The sequence below is a fragment of the Botryllus schlosseri genome, chromosome 4 (assembly GCF_051294905.1).
Source record: "Botryllus schlosseri isolate E-star chromosome 4, Bs_hap1, whole genome shotgun sequence".
Lineage (NCBI taxonomy): Eukaryota > Metazoa > Chordata > Ascidiacea > Stolidobranchia > Styelidae > Botryllus > Botryllus schlosseri.
The window spans coordinates 27332219-27353202 of NC_137239.1; the positions used below are offsets into that span (position 1 = coordinate 27332219).

The 20984-nt window shown below is 40.0% G+C and overlaps 1 protein-coding gene and 1 long non-coding RNA gene across 2 annotated transcripts in view; one reads left to right on the forward strand and one right to left on the reverse strand.

The window, feature by feature from the left end:
- LOC145438361 (4-galactosyl-N-acetylglucosaminide 3-alpha-L-fucosyltransferase FUT6-like) overlaps positions 1-20984 on the reverse strand; it is a 55536-nt gene that overhangs the window by 27648 nt on the left and 6904 nt on the right. The gene's annotated exons all lie outside the window — the stretch shown is intronic.
- On the forward strand, positions 9846-14920 carry LOC145438387 (uncharacterized). Its single transcript, XR_013914924.1, has 2 exons — positions 9846-10338; positions 14298-14920. It is a non-coding gene; the product is annotated as an uncharacterized LOC145438387 (long non-coding RNA).

The following is a 20984-nucleotide window of genomic DNA, read 5'->3' on the forward strand; positions in this document are numbered from 1 at the left end:
GACGCATAATGTTCATCAGGGCTCTTCAAAAATGACTTTTTTCTCAAATCGTACTGGCTACTTGATAAAATTGTTAGGTTACCTAATTTAAGCCTACACACAAAATTTGGTTCAATTCCAGCCAGTAACCGCTTTGCTACAGGAGAAGTAAGTTTCTATTTATTATATAAAAATAAATAACAAAAAATTTGAAAATTTTCTGTTCACCCCATGAAAGTGTTAGGCTGTCTATAGAAACGATGCTCACCAAATTTGGTTCAATTCCAACCAGTGGAAGCGGAGTTATTGCCGTCGAAAAATTTGGATTTGAATAAAATAGTATTTACGGTGACAGATTCTTTGTTTATTTATTATAGTTGTGCTCACCGTAAATACTATTTTATTAAAATCCAAATTTTTCGACGGCAATAACTCCGCTTCCACTGGTTGGGAATGAACCAAATTTGGTGAGCATCATTTCTATAGACAGCCTAACACTTTCATGGGGTGAACAGAAAATTTTCAAATTTTTTGTAATTTATTTTTATATAATAAATAGAAACTTTATTCTCCTGTAGCAAAGCGGTTACTGGCTGCAATTGAATCCAATTTTGTGTGTAGGCTTAAATTGGGTAACCTAACAATTTTATCAAGTAGCCAGTACGATTTGAGAAAAAAAAAGTCATTTTTGAAGAGCCGTAATGTTCATAGAAATTAGCATAGGCATGGCATTACCACATTTATGTCTTTTTTTAAAGCAACTTTCTGTAAGTGTGCCGCGAGCGTTTTCAAGTGTACCATAAGTAGAAAAAAGTTTGGAACCACATTGTTATCAAATAGCCGCAAAAATTTGAAATCTTCTTCACGACAACCTTATTGCAGATGTTATCAACTCCTTCATAACAATATTCGCCACGCTTAGACCACAAAAACAGTTCTAACCAAATGATAGTATATCTCACCATCTTTTTCTGTCAGAAATAATGCACTCCGGTATTGCAGAAACATTGCAACGACGAAGATGTAAATAATCACCACAGACAATTTAATGCCGGGATTCATTCTTGGTATTTTCTTCGAATGGATTCCTTCTGCGTGGATCAGCGATTATCAAATCGCGTGCAGCCAGTGATTATCGGGCGGATACCGAATCTTTTTGCGAGTTTGGAAAATAACTGCATAAATATTGAAAATAAGGCACGCAGACAAGTAACGTGACTTAAAAGCAATTGAATTTCTTTAACTGCAATACATAAAGATATGAGATAACGAAACAAATTATGTGGTTGCCGATATGAGTATAGGTTATTAATCACGACATAAGTTGGCTGATATGTTAGAATAAATGCTTGAGATCTAGCTGTATGCTCCGAATCCTATTCGGTGCTGAAGCAACCAAAACTATATATTACCATTGCGTTTCCATGACCACGTGAATTATCTGGAGAGGGGACCCATGACCTCGATTACCGGTCGGTAAAGAATGTTCTGTTCCACTATTTTAAAGATTAATGAGGTTTGTCTACTTTCAAATCCCACTGCATGCAAAAGCAATGAAAATTATATTGACTTTAGTACCACCATGACCATGTAAACCTATGGCTCTTCTGTTTTGACTGAACATAAAAGCTGTAAACGAGAGGAAATTCGGATATGTTTGTCGACAATTCATACTAGTTTCAGTAATTACCATCATTTCGACATTGGGTTGGCAACCTTCAGCATACAAAGAACCATTTCAACGTATTTCCGATCACATAAATCCAGCAGAGAGCCTCAAGCTCTGTTCCAGCCTGAAATGACGATCGCCGCAGTTTCATTTTACTCGTGCCTACGTAGGCTACGTACGATTAGAACATCAGAGAACATCAGCATATCGCATCGAACCGACTTTTTGTCTGTGGAGACTATGGATACTATATGATAAGATAGCAAAACAATTTTCAAACTTCCACGATCACAGCTCACAGCGTGGCTGATGTTTTCGACGCTAACGCATGTTACATATCCTTGAGTGAATTAAAAATGGAAACTATGCAATTCTCAACATATATGTTTATCACACGGCTGCATGCTGCTGTTCCGCACATTTACTGAAATCTCTTCGTCGGTTGCCAGCGCTAATGTGATTCGTTTTCTATTGATATCCAACATTATGTCGCACAGCGCGAGGGGACATTTTCAGGTTCAATACTCTTGTCTCAAAAATTATTTTTATACTGCAAGAAAGTCAGCACAATGCTAGAAGATTATGGGGTTTCGGCAAATGATAATAATCGGTCCTACTGGTATAATGCGTGAGTTCGGCGGTAACGGTATTGACGTACAGAAATTGTAGAAATCATGTAAGGGTTCGATGGTGAATAATATGTGTCCATATTGTTCTTCTACAACGCAAAATATACCTATCACCTTTACACCAAGCATTCGTTTAGTCATTCGAATGAAAAAGGGCTACCAATGAAATGACGTCAAAGCAATGGCTCAGCTGTTTTTGTGCCGTTATCTGCCTACAATCGGGTGGTCTCACACACGATTTTGACAGTCGCAACGAAATTCTTGCAGCTGCTATTTATAGCGACCGGCTATTTCGTCTGTCCCACATTGCCATTACCGACTTTATTTGACCGGTACATTGCGTAGCACGGACACAATACGAGAAGACTATAAGTGTTCGTATTTGAGATTTCATTGTGGATTTGGATGGAGAAGACTGCAAATGATCACAAGCCCGGCTCGTTTCGCACTACACAGTTAACATGTAGCAATATTGGAAAACCAGATCTTCGTTTAGATCTAAAATTTGAGCATAGAAAAAGTTTACAGATTAAATTTGGATTACATTACTAGCATTTCGCTGGTTCTTCAACTCCGACAGTTTATATCCCAGTAAAAGAACATAATTCACCATCCACATACCTCACAACTTAGCAATGCTATATCAACAGGAATAACCAACGCTCGAAACCACAGTAGAATCATTGAAAATTACCAGTTTAACCATGGAATTGACAGATTTTGAAGCTAAACTGTGACTGTCCAAGAATAACAACTTTACGCTATGGATAACTCCAGCTTCTACACTGAGAACACTTCTTGTGCGTTGAGCTCACTAGAATTACAAGTAAAGGTCAAATACTATTCAGCAACAGCGTGACAGAGATATGGACTGAAAGCGATTCGAAATTCGCGGAAGTAAGAACGGATCACCACGATACATCCAAGCCTGAATACAGGCAGCTTATATTGAACGAATACTAACGCACCAGATTACCGGACAATGATATTTTTAGCTAAAGAATCAAAATTTTGACTTTTTTTACATAAAAATATGAATTTTGACTAAATTTTGACCTCACGTATGCAAATTAGGTGTTTTCGCACTTAATGCTAAAATTGTACTACTTATCTTCGTTTCTGGTTGGAACTGTCCTTACGAAGTAGTTTGGCCAGAAAAAAAACGCTTTGGCTTAAAAACTGACAAATTTTTACATGGAGAAACTAATATTTCAACGAAATCTGGCCCTATGAAGAATTCTATAGTTACATCACATATTATGGTAGAAATAGTCAAAATTTGTTGTAGTACAACGAAAGATACTTTCCTACATTCTCGGGTAGAAAGTGTCTGTATTTACCAAGTAGTTGCCAAGAATGGAGAAAGAGCGTTCAACAGCAGCAGTTGTTGGCTGACAACACTGAAGTTGCGGGTACACTGCTTCATTCTGACAATGCTGCCTACATCACAATTTTTCGTCATGCGCTTCTTGATATAAGAACCATGCAACGCCCAAGCAGTCTTGCTTCAGTTAGGATATTGTGGTACGTTGACCATAACACCATGTCAACCTATTTGTTTCATTTGACCGTTTATGATTCACAATGAGCAGACAATGTGGGCTCTTTACAATGGTAGGCCTATTAAGTAGGCCACAAGCTGTAAAATATCAAATGATCAGTTCACCGACAGTGCAAAATGTACGATACAAACGAAATGCAGCGGTCAAAAATGTTTAGACTTTGTAAACAATTTTGGCAAATTTTGACTTAACTCTACAATTTTGACATAATTTTAACATGTCACAAATCGCCCTAGTTATCATCCATTACGTTTCATCCAGTGTGCAGTGCGTGCCTTGTATTTTCGTTGCATTGTCTAGGCTCGGGTGTGTGTGTGATTTCAAAGATTACTCCAAGTCGTTTAGACACCTTGCTATCTTTTTATTGCATTACAATCTTGTGGTGTTTTTAAATGAATGATAAAATTATTAACAATAAACTCGAAATTCCGTCTTATATCATAATAGCTTTGCTCTGTGAGCCCTTTCTCGGAAGATTGTTATGCATTTCTAACACGTCGCCACGCAAATCGCAGCTTCACTGGTCTATAAGTCTTACATCCGGCCTACTGAAATATGCATAGCAATGCCGAAGGTAAAATTGTCACTTATTTAGCATGGGTCGGTTTATACAAACACGAATTCCCGGGAACAAAACGACGACAACCGCCCTTTTCTTGATATTATCCGATGCTGATGCATCAGAATCAGACGTATAGGTCGACTACTGTATTAATGCAATCGATTCATCAGAATCGGGCAAAGGGCGGTTACAATAGCGATGCAATCGACTGCTCCGGAAACGTGCGTTTACAGCAAAATACAGCAGTAATCGATTACTATTACAAGTAAATTGCAAAATTATTTACGTTTATTAGCGATTACATTTATTGATTAAAATCTAGCCAAACTCATATCCGAAAACAATGCAACCGTTAAAACGATTGCGGTGAGGCTGCATCACAAGATAACGGATTTAGAACAATTTGACGTTTGCTGCATGGTTACGTCAGAATTCATCCAATATAAGATCCACGCACAACTGTGTCGCTGATCATTTGTCACCCCACTTGCAATCTAAATCAGTGGTTCTCAACCTTTTTAACCTCGCGGACCGGTAAAATTTCCAAAAGTATTAGGCTGACCGGGGGACCATCAGAAATTGAAATCAACCCAAAATTTCAAGTATGAAACCGTTTATTGCACTATAGTGCTGGAGAGTGACGTTTAGAGAGCTCTTTCCGTAATTATGTTTGTTCATGATTACATTCATGTGATTTTACTCTCTGCTGAGTCGAGGTAATTTTTTCCCAGATAAAAGTGCTGTAGCGCCATCTAATACCGTGGATTAACCGACTACGGCACTTCGCCAAATCGAATAATACTCTTCTGTTCGACAATATCTAGATAAGCTGCGTTAAGTAGTCGAACCAAACACCTTGTCGCGCTACCTTGCTCGTTTCTCACTACCACCAGACGTACTATGAATGCAATACGCTGCACGAAAATATCTGGCAACAGCGATTAGGCGTCACCCACTAAATCAGTGGTTCTTAACCTGGGGGTAATTACCCCCAAAGGGGTAATTTACCAATTTTCGGGGGGTAATTCAAATTGACATGCATTATAAACTTATACCGCTGCACTGAAGTATTTTTAAACATAAATATTAATGTAGGCTAACATATATTTTTTCGAGCTTGTAGGCAGTGGCGGCTCGTCCTATAGGGCAACTGGGGCATTGCCCCACCTAAAATTCTGTTCAATAACAATTTAACCATTTATAGACGCACAGCAATCAATATATACCTAGATCACAGCGAAACCCGCGTTCTTCTTGTGCTTTCGCTTGCAAACGCCCATACATAGCGAAGTCTCTGCGAAAATCGAATTCTCTTCTGTGTTTTCGCTTTGTGAATGCCTAGCCGGGGCTTGCCCCGGTAGCGCTCATAACAAGCTTTCACTATCTATTCTCTCAAAGCCGCGCACAATAAAGAAACGGTGATTTACTCTCTCCTATTCGTAAAATGGCCGAGCAACCGGGGCAAATATGCCTACTCGCCCCTAAGGTGTGATGTAACAATCGTATGTATATCTGAACTCGGTTACCGTAATATGCGTTGAGTCGACCTTTGCTGGTATAGGTCGATTTTGACGGTGTTTCGCATCATGATAATTCTTGAAACTTGGTATGATATGTCGTGAAGGTAGTATTTAACACTGCTCCAAGTTTTAGGCTTGCTACTTAAAGATAATGGTAGTAATTCCGTTTCCGAAGTTCAGTGTGTGCTGATCTATCATGTACATAGTACAGCAAACGGATTTTACTCAAAAGCCGGTATTGGTCTCCATTGATTTTGACGATGTTCTATACCGAGATCGGTCATGACATTTGGCACGGTAAGTGTTAGTATCGACCGACGTAACAACTTTTAAGTTTGTCACTGAACTATGTGGGTGGTAATTTCGTTTCCAAAGTCGAGTAAGAGCTGACTCTTCATTTATCGCCAACAAATTTACGCAAAAGCCGTTATTGGTCTCTATTGATTTTAACGATGTTCCATACCTAGATCTGTCATGAGCTTTCACACGGTATGTCTTGATTTTAGTATCGAACGCGGTGCCAAGTCTTAAAGTTGACACTCAATGATTGAGGCAGTTATTTCGTTTTCGAGGTCGAGTATGGTAGAGATGCGCGCTGATCTGATACTTAGCCTACCTACGTCATTGCGGATCTCACGCAAAAGCCGGTGTCGGTCTGTGCTAATCTATAGTCTGCGTTCCATAACGAGATCGGTGATGATATTTCCAATGGTATATCTCGATGATCGCATGAAACAGCTAACCAAGATTCTCGGTTTGCATTCAAGTATTCGCATAATTTTATGTTCGCCAATGTCCATTTCACTGTGAAATTGTGGCCTTCAAACCATTTGCTTACAATCCCCTGTCAATTGCGATAGCTATTTCATTTTCGATGTCGGCTAACAGCTGATCATTCGATCAGCCTATTCCTCGATCTATTTTACTCAAAGTTCGGTGTTCGTCTGTTTGCATTGATTTTGACAGTGTACCATACCGGAATGGGTTATGAGATTACGTATGCTACTTCTCGATGATTTCTTGTAACAGTATACTAAGTTACGGCTTTTATTCATGTATTTATAGATTAATATATTTTCCAACGGCGATTTCGCAGCAGACTTATAGACAGTGAGCCGTATGTGTTGTGTCACAGTCTCCAGTTTCAAGGCCAAAATGTCCTACGTTGTTCCGAGACCGAAGTTCCGAGGCTGCTGTCCTTAGTTCTTCACATACCATTCAAATTGATGTTCTGGATTCAATATGACAGGCCCAATCTATGAGATAACAATTGCGTATGTGTCCGAACTCGTTGACCTTTCCAGTTAGGCTTACGCAATCTCTCGAGTTCTAGTCATTGGAATTAGTCAGGTCAAGTCAAGTGAGAACATGAATCGTATTGAATCTTTATTCCGTACGTAGTTTACGCAGTTGCCTTTAGAGCGAAAATGAGAGGTCTAGAAGTTGTCCAGTCTATTGATCCAATCGTACGCCGGGTGCCTCCGCTTTGGTTGCCTATTATCACCTGGTCGTAACCAGAGATGGCCACAGTCCGGTTCAGGAGCAGGAGCAGGATTTCAATGTTTTTTTACCTGGCCGGACTGGATCCGGATTTCGAATTTGGGGTGACGGTCGGATTTTAGGGTCTATCGATTTGCGTAATCTATAACTCTACCATGAAATCAAAACGCATGCTACTAAGGATGACCTGATACTTGATTCGTGGCATAGGGACGATTCTTAGTTCACGTACATTTTGTAAAATAATCCTTTGATTAAAAATAAATGAATAAAACATTTGTTACCACACTTCAAGTCACGGCTCACCGGCAAACCTCTCGCGGCACCTACGTTAAAATCACTGTTGTCGGGAAATTCATGTGACCATCATAAAGTTACTTTTTTACGTTGGAAAACGCCATTGTGACGTCATGTTGATAAAAGTCGCTCGCAGCCCTTGCCCCACCACCCGATATTGTCACGAGCCGCCACTGCTTGTAGGCTATATATTTTGTTTCACTTAACACACCATGCCCGCTGTGATATCATATTAACCAGAACCAATAGTGATTATGAATAACAGGGTCGAATGTAGTTTAGTATAGTGCTAGGTAAGTCCAATTTATTTTGCAGTAGTGCGGATCATATATTGTTACGCATGCTGGCAAATTGAAACACAACAAAAGGGACGTCTAAGTTCAGCTTTACACCTATAATGCAGCAACAATATCATAGAAATATTGTTGTTAGTATTGAAAAGTGTAGTGGTCTAGTCTCGTCAGAAAAATTAGGTATGAAATCATCAAAATACTTCGAACAAACAAGGGGAAGGTATTGGAACCTTTTGGGTTCGCCTTCAAAATGAATAACCAATCTTCGTCATAATGGCATTGAAATTTTTGATTGAATTTCCTTCAACTTATTGCTGTGAAATAGGACATTCTGCAATGGTATCTATCAAAACGAAATATCGAAGTAAGTTTGCGATTGACAATTGCATGAGATGCTGTCTATTATCCTCCCCTTTTCCTAGATGTGACCACTGGATAACACAAAAATAGCATCCGCCTCCCCATTGACTTTGTATTTTTAACAGGCATTTCAGTGTATATTATGACATCACTTTGTGTTACAACTAATTAAGTGCAAGCTGTAATTTGTAATTTTTTGAAAGGGGGTAATTGCATCCCGATATTTTCTTCTTGGGGGTAACGGTATGAAAAAGGTTAAGAACCACTGCACTAAATGAATGATTCGAAAATGAATGTTGGTGCAAACTGCGCGGTTTACGACCAGTCGGCTCGTACTTGTCGCTCGCATGTCCTCACTGGAGACGGCTCGAACTTCAAGTTAAACAGGGTTGGGCAATTAATTTTCTAGACGTGCGAAATGACATATAGGCCGACGTTCTTCTCATGATGTCGATTTAAAATACATCTCCAAACAAGGCGGTCCTGGTTACCACAAAAATGGCAGGTTTCCATCTCACTCAAGTAAATATATATTTAGTGCTTCACATCTTCTTTAAATGTCTGCCCTCAGCCTCCAGCTCTTTTTTTGTTCACCAAGCCTGTTCATCGTTATCGGGTAACAGCTACTCACGTTCGCTGATTGACTTGTTTTACGAATTATGGATTGGAAACGCATGACATGACAATTTAAATCACAGACTGGGTATAAGCCTAATTCGTAATGCAACAACGGCGACAAAAAGTTACTTTGGACTTTAATTGTTACAGTATACTTTGCTATATTTGCTGTATTTTGAATCTAGATTATACGACATGTACGTATAGGCTGCGTAAGTGCGTAATCACAATACACAGGTGAACAAAATTAGCAGGCTTAAAAGTAAACGCATTTCTGGTTCAGCTCATGCATCCTTTTGTTTCAGTTCACAAATTAGTATTCAAAAGTAGGTTTTATGTTCTAAATGCCAGGATACTTTTCGCGGGCCGTTCAGAATCGTGTCGCAGACCGCATTTGGCCCGCGGGCCGCACTTTGTCCACCTCTTAATTAAATTACCTCACGAAGTTCTGAATAAGTTTATATTAGATGTTTTGTTTATTTCATCAATTGAACAGCCTTCAACATCTAGCGACTTGAAATTAAAGTATAAAATTTTAAAATACCTGGTGGACCGGCAGAAAAGTGATCGCCGACCGGCACCGGCGGTTGAGAACCGCTGATCTATATAGCTACCCTACGACACGCTAACCTGATATACAAGAGGGCTGCAGATTCAAATATCGACGGCAGAGTGCTCAAATATAAATAACAATTGGTGACAGCGCGCGGACTTGAATAGGACAGTCGAATAATAATAAAAAGAAACACGACATTTTTCCATAACAAATAATGCTTCTGGTAACGTGACACATGCATAGTATGCATTGCATACCTGCAGTAGGCAAAATACGGATGTTTTGACCTGCCGTTACGAGCAATGCAAAAGAATAGATCGTAATATTTGTAACTGTGCAGTTGCATTCTTTGATATTATTTTTAAAGAGTATCAAATTCCCAATATTATTTGCAAATTTGCATATTCTAGCCGTCGCCCAGCAACCTAGCCTGAGTTTACCTTGCAAACATAACCTTGTTGTTCCTGCGTAGCAGTCTGAATCCTGCGCTGTCGATTCTAGGCGCAGAAGCCTGTCTGATCGGTTACGTACGGATGCTAATCGTTGTAATTCACACACGTATTGCATGACTTTAATAACTCGATAGCACGCGCTCAAGTCGGATTCGAATGAAGATATAGCTGACAAATAGTGTGGCATCAGCAACACACAACTCGCATGCAGAGAGCAGGAACGTAGGACCGCAACAGCAACATACAACTTGATGAAGATAGCTGGCACGTATACTACAGCAACAGCAACATACGACTGAATGAACGTAATAACGTAGGACGAATGCGAGGAACGACAGGAAGTAAGTTTTACTATGAATTTTGCGACAACGTATATAACCAACGGTTGGTGGTTCGCAGACGCTTTGTATAGCGGTGAGAACAGCCTATCTGAGAAGGCTTGATGACAAATGGTTACTAAAATCAGAATTAACAAATGGAATGCGTAATCGCAAACACTTGTAAGCATAACCGAACGTCGACTTGCAATTGAGGGTAGTGGAGACATGCTCAATTGTAGGGATGGTGCGAACCTCTGGAAGGTTCAGGTTCGTGTGAACGCGAACCTTTTTGAAAGGTTCTGTGTGAACACGAACGTGAACCTCATGACGTTACGTGACGTCATATTGCTAATTCCAATCCTATCTTTCAGTGAAGTGATAGCCTATGTACAAGTACACTTGTACAGTGTACGTACACGATACCTAGCGACGACTCGGGCCACATAATGCCACAATGCTGAGGTACATATTGGAGTTTTAAACGTCGCTAAATGTATCAACTGAGGCAATCAAATGATATAATAATCCCATAAAATCAATATTTTCCGTCGCTTAGCCAACAATTTCGACGACGGCTTACAAGGGAATAAAAGCTTACGCCTTAACGGTCTAGCCCAGACCGGACAATGTATTCGGCGTCTGAGTATTGCTACATTGATATCGAGCAGAGTGTAAAACAGGTTTCTATACTTGCTACCGATTTTACTCCATTAACAAGTTATACCGCAGTATAGCCAACACCTCAACCGTACGGATTTGGATTTAATGATACAGTGAACCTATGCAGTCAAGTTTGACCCCGAACTCCTGCTAGATTTTTTACATCAGAAAACGATATTAATCTCATTGATTGGTGGAGTAAGCATCATTGCTGACTACGCATTTCGCTCGTGATGTTGTGTGATTGCGGGTCAAGCTCACAGCAGAGAGTCACTAAATGTTCACAAAGGGTAATAAAGCTGGATATTTCGAGCAAACATTTGTAACAAAGCAAGTAAAACTTTTGAGATTGTCAAGGTGCATGGTCGTTTACTGTTTATTTTTATACTGCCAGCGCCATGCATGGAGTGGCCCGCAGTTGAAATGCAATAAATTTGAACGAAAGATGTCATAATGAAGTGAAAATTGTAATATACGGGAAAGGTTCACAGTGCAGAACCTACCAAGGTTCTGTTGTGAACGTGAACCTCTAAATTTCCGAGGTTCACACACAGAACGCGAACGTGAACCTCGCGTTCGCACCATCCCTACTCAATTGCTCATAAGTGTTAATCCGAGCTGGGTAGTGCTTATAGCTCTCCTTCCATGAGCCAGCACTACATGTTCGTGTTGTGAAATATGCTATACGAGAGGATAACGATAGCTACCGGTCATTGTGGTGTATTAATTAGAATGAACTATAAATGCGGGTCACATATCTAAAATCTCCACAACCTTGATCAGTTTACACCACAGCCAATAGTCCAGCGGCCAGGAACCTTTCTCGTCAAAAGAGCAATAGCACGCTTTTATTGCAATTAAGCCCCTTGCCAAGCAATCCGTGCAACAGTGTTGGGATCTCATTATTTCTCGCCATTGATCAGGAAGTCGCGTGAATTGGAACGTCATACAAGCGTCGCCACGCCCGCTATTCAATCTGATCAATCGAGGAAATGTTAGATACATAATTTCTAGACTTACGGCTACGGCTGATGTTCTGTATCTATCACAGCTAATAATGAGACGGATGAAGCTCGTGTATTATTATTATCATCATCCTCGGCATACTGGGTTTGAGTTTAGATACGAACATTCTGTGCTGTGGGTCAGAAACTTTATCACGGCACTGAAAACACGTTCTATCATACACGAGCGGAAAGGGCAACAACGAAAAAGTCGACCCGACTTCAGTGAGAGTATTTCTATTTCACCTATAATTGTGTTTTCAGAACGATTGGTTGGATATATTGAATTTTGGGTTGAACTCAAACTGTTCTCCACAACAATAGTATAAGCTCTTCAATCATTTCATGCTCGACAACTTTACAGAATGGATTGATTATCCGGGAAGGAATTTCTAATTGGAATATAATACTGGAATCAAATAACCATATCCTGGTGCAGTCTTCTGAGATGATTGATTGTTTCCCCATCAAAATCGGGCATTCGAGCTGGACCGGTAGCTCATGTAAGCTTGAGAACTGGAACAGTTCACGTGTCCCAAATTTCAGTGAAATTACACGGGCTTATCATTGAATCCGGACCATTCCATTTTCACTTTTATCAGGATTCATCATTGCTAAGAAGGTATATATTCTACTCATGAATTTTCGAAAATATGCCCGTCAAGTAGAAGCGATATCGCGTCTCGCAACCAGAATGCCTTGTCGAAGGCCACGGTCGCAGCACTTTCGAAAATTCGTGATCGTTTGAAACAGAGATTGGAATCACGACTGTTTTCTCTTAAAAAGCTGCTTTATTTATCAATCGCCCCCATTTATCTTAGTGACCCCATACCGCCCAATTTTTTAATAGCCAGCGCCCGCAATCGCCCATTTCATGGCCAGCGCCCCCTTCACGCTCGCGAACGCCCCAGGAAGGGGGCGCTGGCGCCCATTTTGGAACCACTGCCCTATTAAAAAATAATATTGTACTGGACTGATAAATGAGCATTGAACATTTTGAGCAATTATGAGATGGAATTATTTCACACAAATATGAAAGGGATACGCCACTGTTTGACCTCACATAGACTTGTCTCAGCTACCATAAGAATAATAAGTATGACCGTTATAAAAATTACATTCAAGTTACAGCAATATTGATAAATAAGATGCGAATTAAGTTCCGTATTGAAAATTTATCAAAGAGCCATATCATATCCTCACACGGCTCATATATGGCTCGCGAGCCGTAGGCGCTTGACTCCTGCAATAGTTCATTGAAAACTGAAAGGTTGAGTAATCGCCCCTTTATGAGCAATCGATAAATTGAACAAAACAATCGATGACGATTACAATTACAAATCCAGTACTCAGCTCCCCACGAAGTACACATGACATTTCAATGGATTGGAACCTCTACCTCGCGGACCGGTAGAGCTTTAAAACAAATATTGCGAACCGGTGAACCTTCAAAAATCAAAGTTCACCTTAAATTTAGTGGCTACAAATATGCAGTTCAAATGTATTATTGGAAATTTAATTTAATGCTGCCTTTTTAAATTATATATTTGGACGTGGTTCTATTGAAGTTTCTGCGAGAAGCTAGCGAAGTCAGACAAGGCCACTGACTTGATTGTGATTGTTCGGTTCTTTTAAAAGAAAATGCGACTTTACTGTTTGCTATGGCTCCTGTTATCACATGTAGTGTCGCTTAATCGCACTGTCGAAATTTAATGAAGTTTTTGTAAAAGTACCCTTAGATTCCACGTACAACTTGAGCGAAACGAGTTACGACTGCATTAAAATCAATTCACTGTCATTGGTAAACATCTTTATTACAATTCCTGCCACTCCCCGTGCTACTTCATGCTATCAATTTGATTCCAGGGTATCTGCCAGGTATCATACACATCATGCAAATAACTAAATACATCCTCCATGTCAGTCATCATATGCACTAGCTGCCTGTATGGGAAGCTCATGTCCAAACACTTTTCATTAAATCGTAAATTAGTACACGATACATGAAAGAATGTCGCATTGGAATTACATGGCTCATTCGCTTTGAGTCACGCAGTTAATTTCTCAATCATTTCCTACTGCCGTAAATGACATAGGCACTGATATCTCTATGTTATTAAAGGTGTAATCAAGCCATTGTAACTCGACCGCATCATTCTACTTCGCAACACGTGTCAAATTATGCGAAAAAATCCGAAGTTGGCCACGGTTCACACGCTCTCACAGCTCAGTACTAAACGGAATCTTATTAGCTACCACTGGCAACCACAAGATTGCGACGCATTTTCATTCAGTCGTTTGTTATTGCTTTCATAGATTCAAAACACCACAGAATGACAAGGAGTCGAAACGAAGTGAAGATGTCTTTCAATCAGACACCCACCTTGGCCTAGCCCCAGAACATTCAAACAAGAGGTATACATGTACGGCACACTGAATGAAAAGCAACAAAAGATCACTGTGAAAGGATAGAAAGAAGCCCAAACGACAGGATGACGAACTCCCAGCCTGGACTATAGATATAATACAGTTCATTCACAGGCATATTATATTGTATATATACTGTATATACATTGTAGCGAGACCACCTGACTCTACATGTATTTTCATTGCTGCCTTGAGAAGTTTTTCAAAGGTTCCGTAAACTTTTTGGGAGGTAATTGTTTCCTCTCGCTAGGGGGTTGCGATGTGGACTTTTGAACACACTAGTCAAAATTTTCGGGAGATTTTCAGTTGGCAGCGCTCCGATCCTAAGCAGTTTCCTGGACTAGTTGATTATGATATCCCTTTGACTGTGCCACCCTACATGAAGAAAAACAACTACTGAACAATAACCCACTTCTGGTAACCCTTCTAGCAGACTCACATTTCTCTACGGATCTTGTCTGAAATGATTTTCTTCGTGTCACACCTAACTGAGTACACAAATTTATGCGGCATTTCTCTGTGGTGTTTTTCGTCCTCACTGGCTGCAAATTCAGGGCGAAGCACAGTTTGATGGAGCCATGCTTGCAAAACCCAAATCTTTGAAATATAAAATGATAATAATGTTCCTCCGAAGAGCAAAGTCAGGATGATTTCAATTGAAAGATCAAATCAAGTAATCAAGCAGCATTAGCGTAAGGTGGTCGAAATCAAAGTCTCATATCATTAGTCATCTGCCATTCTCCACAGGCCTGTTTAGGATATTGGTTTTTCCTTCGCATTTAGCTGTGTGTGCTCCGAGTTGCCATCGTGATATGACTTAAATTCCGGGTGAATACCGCTTGCAAATTGTTCAAACGAGTCATTTTAAAAGTTCCAGAATACCGCAATACGGCATATGTGGTGACCAATATTCTTCTATAGGAGCGAACGCCTACAGCAGTGGTCGGTAACCTTTTTTTGTCCGAAGAGCCATATTGGCCCCATTTTTTCCATCTCAACTCCTAAAGAGCCATACATGCCAATCAACTGTTACGTCACAATTGAAAGTTCGTGACGTCATGGTAGCACTAATTCGAACTCACTACATGGGATTTCTCGTGTGCGCCAAATTTTCTCTGTAAAAACTGGTATTTATTGTTCGAAAGTAAAGCTCGAAAAGAGAGGTGAGGCACAGACGGGCCAAGCCTCACCATTGATAACGCAATTTATCGTAAGTAGGCCTGGCTTAGAAATTATTATAACTGATATTAATCGAATGTGACTGCCACACTGATTTCGAAACTCTAAATACTTATCGGCTTCTCAATTCTCAACGTATTCGGCGGTATCATAACGTTGCGCTACACGCCTACATTTTATCGCCGGTACTACACAGATCTATAGCCTACTTACCAATCAAGAACGTGGATACCTATGACGTTGTTTGTAATTCGAGTTTGTAATTGCCACATCCACAACAGTTCATTTCGCCCTTAGATCAGGAAGACAATGCGTATTTGAAAACTGCGTTTTGAAATGGGCGTCGCCATGTCAGGTATGCTCTTTGATTGATCAACGTATCGCACAATTCAAGATCAGGGATATCTAGAAGTTCAAGAAATCCCTGTTCGAGATTTCAAGTCGAGTACATAGAATTCGCGAGTTATTTTGGCTGCCGGCGTGACAGTAATTTAAATATGATGATTTTAAAAAGAGGGGTTCTGAGCTCCTAAACCTGAAGACAGCATTGTCTTTACCCCTCAAAGACATGTTTATACTGCCACGAGAATAATTATTCTGGCCGTGAAAAAAATTTACCAACAAGTCGCTGCAATATTGATTTATTGTTTGAATTCAGAACAAAAATATATATTTGGCAAAGAGCCATATCTTATACCCAAAAGAGCCATATATGGCTCGCGAGCCATAGGTTCCCGACCACTGGCCTACAGGTATTGTGATGGTGATACGGAGTAACGGTAAAATACTTTGTATCACAGTTCTTGCGGCCATACGGTGATTTTTCTAACAAGTAGCACCTCAGAGGCCCAACATATGATACTATATCCCGTTACACGAGATCCTCATAAAAGGGAAATATCTACTTTCCCCCACCCAATAGCAACCTAACTAACAGATCTATCGACTACCCAGGACCCATCATCTGGAATGAATTACCACCAGACATGGGGTGATTACTTCGTGAATGTAATCGATTGCGATTACGATTACTTCTTAATGACGCGATTACGATTACGATTACAGCAAAATCAGGAAGTAGTCGATTACGATTACGATTACATTGGAAAAGTAATCACGATTACTCGCGATTACATTTATTTTGCATCTTAGAAGTTATATTGGGAGACAATATATGGATTGCGCTGAAAGGCCTAATGAGATAACAACTTTCTCAAAAAAAGATGCGACATTTGTTTTTTACGTCATAAAGTAGCCATTGCCTACTTTATAGTGGACGATTTATCGCACCCAACGATTTGCATTCTTGCTACGTCTACATCTGCCGCACCCAAAATTTCCTAATAGGGTGGAGAGCGAGCTCGAAAGGGAATAAAAAGTATTTCGTAAACCAACACAAATTATATACTATTTTCGAGAGATTTCATGAACTTGAAAATTGTCTACGAGCATCGCGATTTAAATGTCTCTATATAGCTTGATTTTGAAATACATACGTCTCCTCCTCAAAAAAAAAAGCATGCATAATTTATAGTAACAGGCATTTAGGTGCCAGTCAATACCGCGCCACGACACAGCAAACGACATATGCAGTTTCGGCCCACTTGCGAATCCACAAAGTGTGCTACTAATGAAAGACATTGGCCGAAATTTGGGGTATGTGTCCATTGTCCATAGCCGCGCTGGATGGGCGTGACTATAATAGTCTGGTCCGTCCAATTTGAGCCCACAATGCAAATGCCACCCGGGCACCCACAGAGCAGTAAAGAAGTGGCAATTTCTGTGTGCGTCTCACGCAAGTATTTCTTTTAGTCTGCTCCGTCTGGGCCACTACAATATCTATTTGATTATACAACAGACCGGAGGTCACGAATTAACAACATACCCTAAAGTAATTATTGCAAGATACCAGATGTTATAATTATGAATTACGTGCCCTCAGCTCATCAGGTAAATCTGACCATCGGGGGCTGAGAGAGGATTAAAAATTAATAGTAATAGAATGCATTTACCAATATTATTGACGAAATAAAATTTTCAACTTGAAAATTTACCACCCCATGGGGGCCCAAGACCAACGTTTGGAGTGGGCGACAATTTGCTGTTTTGGTCCTGATTCTAGCTACAAGCCACGCTAACATTGTATATAAGCCAATGGCTATGGCGCCAGGTTCAAATGTTGAGTGATGAATTGTGAAATAACGATTGGCACCGGTTTCAAGTAGATTCATATGAGAATAAGAGCAAGTGAACATAAAATTTTGCTGCCAACTTAATACAGATAATGTAATACAAGCGGCCATTACGAGAAACGGCTCGGTTATGATATATATCAGCAGCTGTTGATTTTAATGCTTCGTCGTGAAAACCGTAATGTTTTATTTGACGAGTAGGCCTACAAAATTTCGAACCTTTGTCCGGTGTACGTTCGTGCTACATAAGCCTACTGCTCGCCAAGCATCAACGGTCAAACTGCGTTTAACTAAGCATAACCAAACATCAATACAAAAGTTACTATTTTAAACTAGGCAGAGTGGTGATTAACTACTTTGATAACCTGATATACAGCAGGGTGAGTGTTCTTACAATCACACCAATGTACATCGAATATCTATTCGCTATGTGTGGATAGCTGGATACTTCATACTTATGCAATGACTAGCAAAGCTAATAGGCCACTTCTGGCGTAATAATGAGCAGTGTCATTTGGAAATCTGACGTTTCTGCTATTACTAACTGGTATAATCCTTGTTCACGAATATTCAGTTTATGTCATAGTGCTGTACAAATAAAAAGTTATCGTTCTTTCACAAAGAAATCGATTAAATATGGGAAGTAGTCGATTACGATTACGATTACTTGTGAATTTTTTCGAATGTAATCGATTGCGATTACGATTACTTGAAAATCGCGATTACCCCATGTCTGATTACCACAAGATATCCGTGAATTGCCTAATAACAGATTCAAAAAAAGACCTTCTTAATCACCTCTTCTCGTTATAACAACACTGTTGTCCTACCTTGCCCAGATATTGCTTCATTGATCATTTGCCCCAATCGTTTACTTTTTCTTTTTTCTTTTCCTTTTTAAACCAAAATTTTTACAGCCAAACTGTATAGAGCAGGGGTGGGCAAACTACGGCCCGCGTGCCGCATGCGGCCCGCAACACCGTTCTGTGCGGCCCGCGAGAGTCTAAAGAAACTATTTTTAAATATTGATAAAATGCGTACTAAAAATCGAATTAATGCCGGGACTTGATTAACTATTTCTTAGTATATTTCCACATGATAATTCTAAGACAGTGGTTATCAAACTGGGGGGCACGCCCCCCTTGGGGGCGTGAAAGGATCTGAAGCAAAAAAAATTTTCGCACTCCGCGCGATTTACATACAATTCAAAGTTATTGCTCTGTATTTAGTCTGAATTACATATTTAATAATATCTCATCCACAGTCGTAACCTTCCATGCTATCAAACTACCCGTTAGGTTTGCTAGCATCCTGGTTGCGTTTTGCGATATGGCGATAAGGGGGAGGCGTGTCTTAAAAAGTTTAAGAATCACTGATCTAATGTAAATACTTGATATCACAGCGGGATAGCTGCAACGAGATTGACATAATTTGGATCACGAGTGGGATTTCAGATTGGCCACTACATTTTTAATTATTTCAGTCTTGTGCTTATGAAAAACGAGTCGGGTGTGTCTTAGGTAGATTCGTTTGTATGCCTAGAATGGGGGTAGCCTATTTATGTTTATCAACACATAGTAGAAGCGTGTTTGAAGCTAACATGGGTATGATGCTGTCAGCATTGTGTGTCCTGGAACTGAACCAAAAGTGGAATTAGTAAATCTATGTACAGATCGCTGCTCACAAATTTAAATTTCAATCCTGTTCGAAGAATCGGGCCAACCGACTTTCATCTCTATAATTTTGACAAATTGGTTATTGAGGTCCGCCAGTCTATGAAATCTCGCCACTATATGCTTCTGACGCGTGTACGATATCATCAAAGCAATGTTTGGCTTGTTTTAAATAAGCACTTACGTATATTATCTCTATGTCCTCACTATATAATCAAATATTAATATTGCGTTTTGGTTAATAATCCCCATTTTATATAGTGCGGCCCGCGAATGGATTCAGATGTTCAATGCGGCCCGCGAGCTCAAAAGTTTGCCCACCCCTGGTATAGAGTCAAGTCAAGTATACCTGTTTGATGCTGGTGTGATCAGGCTAGTTGACCTTCACGGTCGTATCGATCATTCCTATCTGATACCAAATACTGTGCAGTGCATACATATTTTCTTACCACCATCATTGCCGTCTATGTTTCTTATGTATTTTGGTTGAATGAAATAATATAGACTCTCTCTCTCTCTCTCTCTGTCTATCTGTCTCTCCCTCTCTCTCTCTCTCTCTCTCTCTCTCTCTCTCTCTCTCTCTCTCTCTCTCGCTGTTCTTGCGAAAAGATCCTGTAAATATGTGTACATGTCAATGTGTTTTAGTTTACGAATTTTTAAATAACATAATATAATAAAGTACACTAGACCCCAATAGTGTATCACTCATATCTACCACGACAATCTAAACGTATTGATTGTACATTCCGGCCAGATTGTATCACACAATAACACAAATTGCCTTTCTTCATTATGCAGTCATTACTAATATCGATCAGAAACTCCAGATTTGCGATGAATAGTGTCCTCTGTCCATAAGTCTTGGTTTAAATAAAAAACACTGACCCTATTTACAGGGCGTAAATAAACTCGATGTGTCGTTGTTGGATATATACGCCTAAATACCGCGATACCCCTCACATCTAACCGAAATTAGATTTAAACTGTACTATCATCACAACTCAAGAAGCGAGATAGCGTAGTGGTATAATGCGCGGCTGTAACAACAATGGGTCCGACCGCGGTCGACTTGAGAAATCCTATACCTAAGTGTTGGAGGTTAATCTAGACTCCTACCCGTCACCTCATCCGCGTAAGCGGTGTCTTACAAAAAGCCAAGAAGTGGGCCGTGCTATAAGTCGGCAGTTACGGAATAAAATTGAAGAATATCGACCTTGTGTAAATGACCATAGTAGTCGACAAACACCATAAATACCACAAACAACAACAACATCACATCTCCGCCATTCGTTGCGATTGTCGGTTGTCCAAAGACGCTAGATTCAGTCAGGCGTGGCATAACAATGCGAAGCGGAAAATTTCGTTCCATAGCAGAGATGAGCATGGATTTGGGAAAACCGGATTTGTGAACTTTTGGTGAATTTGGATTGGATTTGAGATATTTTTATGAATAAGGACAGCGGTTCTTAACCTTGCCTCTAGCGCCACCCAAGGGGCGATTTAGATTTTTAAAGGGGGCGGAAACGCTCAGG